Source organism: Alligator sinensis, unplaced genomic scaffold (genome assembly GCF_000455745.1).
Source record: "Alligator sinensis unplaced genomic scaffold, ASM45574v1 scaffold502_1, whole genome shotgun sequence".
Lineage (NCBI taxonomy): Eukaryota > Metazoa > Chordata > Crocodylia > Alligatoridae > Alligator > Alligator sinensis.
In genome coordinates this window covers 2,077,557-2,083,773 of record NW_005841896.1, presented here as the reverse complement: position 1 = coordinate 2,083,773, position 6,217 = coordinate 2,077,557, and the positions used below count along the sequence as shown (strand labels likewise).

At 42.6% G+C, this 6,217-nt stretch overlaps 1 protein-coding gene across 3 annotated transcripts in view; it reads left to right on the top strand.

Annotated features, from left to right (window-relative positions):
• Window positions 1–6,217, top strand: part of TUB (tubby bipartite transcription factor) — a 320,112-nt gene that overhangs the window by 139,683 nt on the left and 174,212 nt on the right. The window lies entirely within an intron of this gene.

Here is a 6,217-nt window from a genome sequence, read left to right as displayed (position 1 = left end):
CAGTTGGAGGAGGATTCAGAAGCAGGACAGGAGGCTGATAAAGGCACTGAGGCAGCCTCAGTTGAGGGGCAACATTAGCTGCCAGGTCTCAGCATCTCATTTCCTGAAGAGGAGGATGTTGCCATCCTCATGCATGCAAGCCCACACAGATGGTCCTTACTCTCTCTACCCTTATGGGCCTGACAGAGGCATCTGCATTCTTTCTGAATCTTTCTGGAAGCAAGTTTTATGGAAGAGAAAACTGACATGAAGGCTTTCTGCTTCCCCACCCTTGCAGACAATGATCTCTGTAGGCAGCAGAGTCCTGCCTGCATGCATTTCAAGCCAGTATAGGCCAGGGAGTGAGGGGAGCATGGACCCCTGTCTCCCTGTACTTCATGGATCATATGTCAGTTGTCACCTGGATCACCCCCTCCCCAACCCTGCTGCCCAGATCAGCTCAGAGCAGTAGTAGCAGCAGCAGCGACAGGTGAGAATTTCCCCTCCCTGCCTGCTCCCAGGCTTCCTACAGCTCACACTGTTCCCACGTGGCCACTTCCAAACTGCACACTGCTGCCATGCCTTGTGGCTGCCCACTCACCTGCCAGGCCCCTCCCCTCCCCCCCTGCAGTGACTGCCTGGCAACTCCCCATGTGTACAGATCAGGCCTGCACCACCCCTGCTGGGCCCTGCACCTGTCTGGCAGGTCCCTACCCACCTGTCTCCCTTGCTCCCCCTTTCCCTCCACTCCTACCCCCCTCCCTACCTGCTTGCAACTCGCTCTTTCCCATCACCCTCCCTTTGCCCTCTCCACTCCTGCCTCCTTTCTGCTTCCCTCCTTCACCCTTCCTTCCCCCAAATTCACCCCTTCTCTACTCACTTATGACCCAGCTGTCCCCAGCTCTCATGCCAGGGCTGTGGAGTTCAAGGATAGCTAGTCCATGCTGGGAGCAGTGCTTCCTGGGATGCTGGAGGACTGCAAATCGGTCATTTCATCTCATCATCTCAGTGGAGCAGCCAGAAGTTATGATAACTTGAGCTGGGTAGTAGGGTTCAAAGATAATCTTTGCCTGAAGTGGCATAACTTTAAGATACCTAGAAGGCACTTAGTACTTGTTAACAAGCCTTAACATGAAGACACTTGGGGTGCCTGTAGATATGTGGGAACACTACTCCAATGTGCTGTAATTGCAGTGTGTCAGGGAAGATTTGATTAATTGAGTCTGCTGGAGTGAGCTAATAAATGTGCTCCAGCAACCTCCCCATCTCGTGTATTCAGTATCCCTGCACTTCAAAATGGTGTGTGTGGTGGCGTGCTTTAAAACTCATTGAATGAACTTTAGTTAAAGTGTCCCCCTGCCATTTTGAAGTGCAGGACCCTGAATACATGAGACGCTGCAGGCACTTTAATTAGAATGGCTCTCAGAGCCACTATAATTAAAATGCCTCTCCTGCACCCCGGGAGCATGTGTAAAGATGCCCTTGGTTTTAAGTGCCCTTACTATGGTCTAATTATAACATGTAACCTCACCCTGAGTCAGAGAAGTGTAACTGCCCTCTTTTTCCCTGCCACCCATGGGTTTTGTGATCGTGTGTATTTTTCCATATTTTAGTTGGTGTTAATACATTAGTGTGTAACACTGAGAGTATCTATGAAGTCTTGTTGTCTGTCTGTCTAGTGGATGTTATTCTATACTAGTGTAGCAGACTTTATGACCTGAGGTAATCCTCACTGTATTGCTTGTGCTCCTCAAACAAACTTCAAAATATATGAGATCTCAAAACAATATCTGGGTCAGCAGATTTGAGCTCATTGTTGAAGTATTTCTCTTTGTTTTCATAAGGTATGTCCAGCCTACAGCTCCTGGTTCTGTTTTAACGGGATTAATTAATTGCAAATTAACTTGTTTTTAACTAAGACAATAGCAAATGCTAGGTCTAGACACTACGTAAACATTTGTTCCAGGACACAAATGTCTGTGACTTGTCCTAGGGCTCAATTAACTAGAGTTAAAATGGGATCATATATGTTAGTCTAGGTATACTTCTAAAGGCTATGGTTATACTAGACATAACCTTATATGCTACGGTTGCAATAGAACCATTACATGTTAAAGCCACTTAAATACTACAATTTAAATTTATCCGTAGCACAGCTGGAGTGAATGTGAGTTGAGTTACATCAGAAACTAATTTAGCCTTCTCCAAATTGAACAAATTTAGAAGGATTTGGTTGCTTACACTTGCTTGGAAATACACTGTGATTCACAATACCTTGGGCCAGTGTTCAACCTTTTGACCCCACAGGCCAGATGAGCAGTGCAGGTCTCATCCATGGGCTGGATTGGGCTCCACATAGCCTCCACTCATCCATGAGTTCCAAGATCAGGCTTTGAGGCCCCATGTTGCCTCTGCCAAATCCTGGACACATGGATTGGGCTCTAAGACCCTGTGCCATCTCCCCCCAGCCACTTGTGCTGAGTTCTGGGTCCTTGGACCCTGCACTGACTGTCCAGCCCTGTGGGCCAGGATTAGGTCTTGCACTGCCCTGAATGCCCAATCTAATGTGCAGGGCCACAGCCTGTGGGGCTCCCCATAGAAACCTAGAAGTACTGGAGGCTAGATCTGGCCCATTGGCCAGGCCTTAAGTACCCTTGTTGCAGGGCCTTGTCACATGTTCACTTGGCAAACATGAAAACCATTGGAGTGTTGTGATGTTCTGAAGTTAGTATGTGTTAGAGTAAGGTCACATGCTCACTTGCAACAGTTGCAAATCATTGGATTGTAGTCCAGGGTGCATTTGATTTAAATCACTGGTCAGGAAACCTCGATTTAATTATTGTTTTCTACAAAAAGTGCATTCTTGTTGTTTGATATCCTTTATTCATTTAACTTCTTGAAACTGCACTTGTCGAGAAAGGTAAGGGCTTGACTGTGTGTTCACAACTTTGCAGAGAGACAAGAGGGCCTATGGGTAGGTATCAGGTCTGTTCTCTCTCATCTCCATATACTGCTGTTAACAAGGATGTTGTCTCTGGAGAGACATATCCACAGTTTGAGAACTGAAACTAAGCATCACAGGGATGCTTAATGGGATCTTCTAAACTGAGCACTGAGTCCCATTGGATAGAGTAATTTTCTTTAATCTTTACTAATCTATAAAGGAGCCTCTGGGAACCTCATAAGATTGGGCCCCTGATATAGTCCATGGCCCATTTTGACCTATTTATAAAACTTTTCTAAAAAGGTTACATGAAAATATTGTCTCAAATAGTATATAATTTAAAGTTATAATCCCTAGTCTGTGGTGATATCTATGAGCTTTAACGTATCTTAAATTGAAAGTATCTTTATATAGGTTTGTTTGTTTTTTAAAGTATCTTAACAAAAAAAAAAGAATATGATTAAATAAAAAAATCTGATTTAAATTAAAGAATCCAATCTTTTTTTATGTTGATTTTTATCCACCCTGGTAATGACCTATTAAAGTTAGTACATGTTAAGAGATAAGCCTAGCCTGAAAGGGAGCAATTTAGCAATGTCATTAGGAGTCTTAACATGCCCTAAATTGCTTGAACATGTACCTGCTTCGTGTTAAGTTGAATGTGTGATACCACCCTCAGTAATAATACATTACCATCTGATTACATAGGTCAAAGGGCATATGCTGTATACTATTAGTAAATCAGTAATTTAAGAAAACTCGAGGGCCTACCAGGGGAAAAACTTATACAAGACTGCTCCATTTTATGCTGCATGAAGAAAACAATCAAACTGAATAATGTTTATAATGTTCTTATTTTAAAGTTATGATCTGTAATTGTGCTGCATTGCAGATCAAAATTATTGTCATTCTTAACTTATGAGCTATATGCTTTTTAACAGAAATCTGAAAATATAGCCTTTAGGTGTGTAGAAGATAGGACGAGGACAGGATTTCAAGGTAGACATTTCTGCTTGGACTCTTTTTTTCCCTCTGGTTGGGTAATTTAGCTAAGAAGGTTGCAGAAAAAAGAGACGTTAAATATGCAATAACTGTCTGTACTTAGATTTCTTTTTGAGGGAGTGGGGGCAGGAATCTCCTTTCCTTTTTCATCTTTGCACATAATTGTCTAAATTATAAAGTATATCCTTTTTAGTGAAAGTTGTAACTATGTAGAGAATTTGTGTAACTAGATTATATTCAAGAATATCCCAAACTGGAGATTTATGTCATTTTAATAATAACCGGAGGATGTAAGTGCTTATTTTCGCTGTTTTAAATTGAGAATCTCAGCACACTTGGAGGTGGGGAGGATGTTTAAATGACTGACTCTATATGGAAATCTAAAAGGAAAGCAAATGAAGGAAATCTCAAAAGACTCCTAATGAGGCACAAATGAGAAATAGTCATTAGAACAGGAACACCAAGTAATGTGAAGATCTGGGTGGGAAAGAACAAGGATCCCTCATAGCTGGGCTCCCTAGCTGCCTAATGTTCAGTTCAGTCTTATAATTTTGTAGTTGTTATGTTATTTTTGTTTGGCAGTCCTGTTCTAAGCCTGTTATTTGTGTATATTGTTTAGCACTTCCATAAACACTGGTTTCAGAGGAAAGAAGAAAACCACATTTAGCTTCAGCAGGCACTGTCATTTACAACTGAATTAAAACAAGCTTAAATGGAAAGGTGTCCTTTTTACAATAGCAGTCTTTATGCCATTTGTTAGGACATAAAACCAGGAACTTTGTAATGACTCCATGTGACAGGTGTAATGCTGTACCATATTTTGTCCATTCAGCAGCCAAGCACCTCTTTCACTTGCAAATGGTGTGGGTAGATTTCCAAACAGGTGCAACTGGAGGCACGAGTAATTCTCCCAACTTAGAGCATATTATTGCATCACCAAAGTCAACAGCTTGGAGAACAGAGGCAAAATCTGTATGTGTAACTGCTGTCCCAAGAACGAACTGGGGATTGTGACATAAAGTAAGTCCCACAAAACTCTAGATGATGCCACCAGGGATTTCCAGGTAGCAGGAGGGCAGCCACAAGACTTGCAGGGCAGAAGGAAAACTTTTACCTCGGTCAATAGATGTATATATGTAATAAAGGGTTTTTCCACAGGGATGAAATGGCCTTTGCAACAACCTGGAGGTGACTGAAATTTAAAATGACTCTGGCATTGTGAATACTTTTGATGGTGCAGAGTCAAAACCTTCAGGAATATAGGTGTTTTTCTTGCCAAACTCTGCGTTTTTCACTTGGATCAACCTTTTTTACCACCATCGAAGTCTCCCCCTCTCTCCCTCTCCCAGGAATGAGGAAATCAGAGGCACTGCATTATCTGCATCCAGTGCAAGGCGGGGCGGGGGCCTGTAGTGCTGTCTTCCATCAGCATGCGGATGACACTGCAACCCAGGCAGTTTTACTGCCTCCCCCTAGTAACTGCATGTTGAACAGGAAGGGGGAACTGGCTACTGCAAAATATAGGTCGAAGTCCCAATGAAGCTGAGCTTCCCAGAGTGATGTCTTTCTTTTCTTTTTTAAGGTATTTTTTATCTTTCATTTCCCCAGCTCACACTGACACACTAGCATACACTCTAGTGAAAGTTTGAAGTGGAGCTTTATAATATTATTGGTATTGAAAGCAAACCCTGATAAATTCACAGATCTCTTGAAGAGCTCTGATGTAGTCATATGAAGGGGAAGTGGGGAAGGGCTATGGATGGCCTCTCAGAATGCCCTTCAGTGGTAGGGAGGAGAGAGAGACCACCACCAACAGCTTCTTAAAAAGTGTTGGTATCAGAGATGGGAGCATGCTCTCCACAATCGCTCTGTCAGTGTCTCTCTGTACCCGTAGCCCACTTTGTATACGGAAAGACATCTGACTTGCTGGTAAAACAAAAAATGATGCCATGGCATGAATTCAAAGGGAAACAGCTGCTACCCTATTGTCCTCAATAACTTTGCATTGCACAGCCTACTAAGAGAGAATATTGAGAGGAAATTAAAAAAAAATTACTTATAATTGCATTGGCAGAGGGCATCTCCTGAGGATTAATGACCTGTCTTTGTACACTTGGCTCCTTCCAGCTAGTCATTAATCCCCACAACTTGTACCTTGACTGTTTGTGATCACTTAAAACAGCACTTTCAATTTTTTACAAAGTATTCTCTATGAAAATGTTAATGAGTTCTGCATCAAGTAACCCTACTGTAAGATGGGCTATACAGAGCAGGGATGGAGAAAATTGTCAG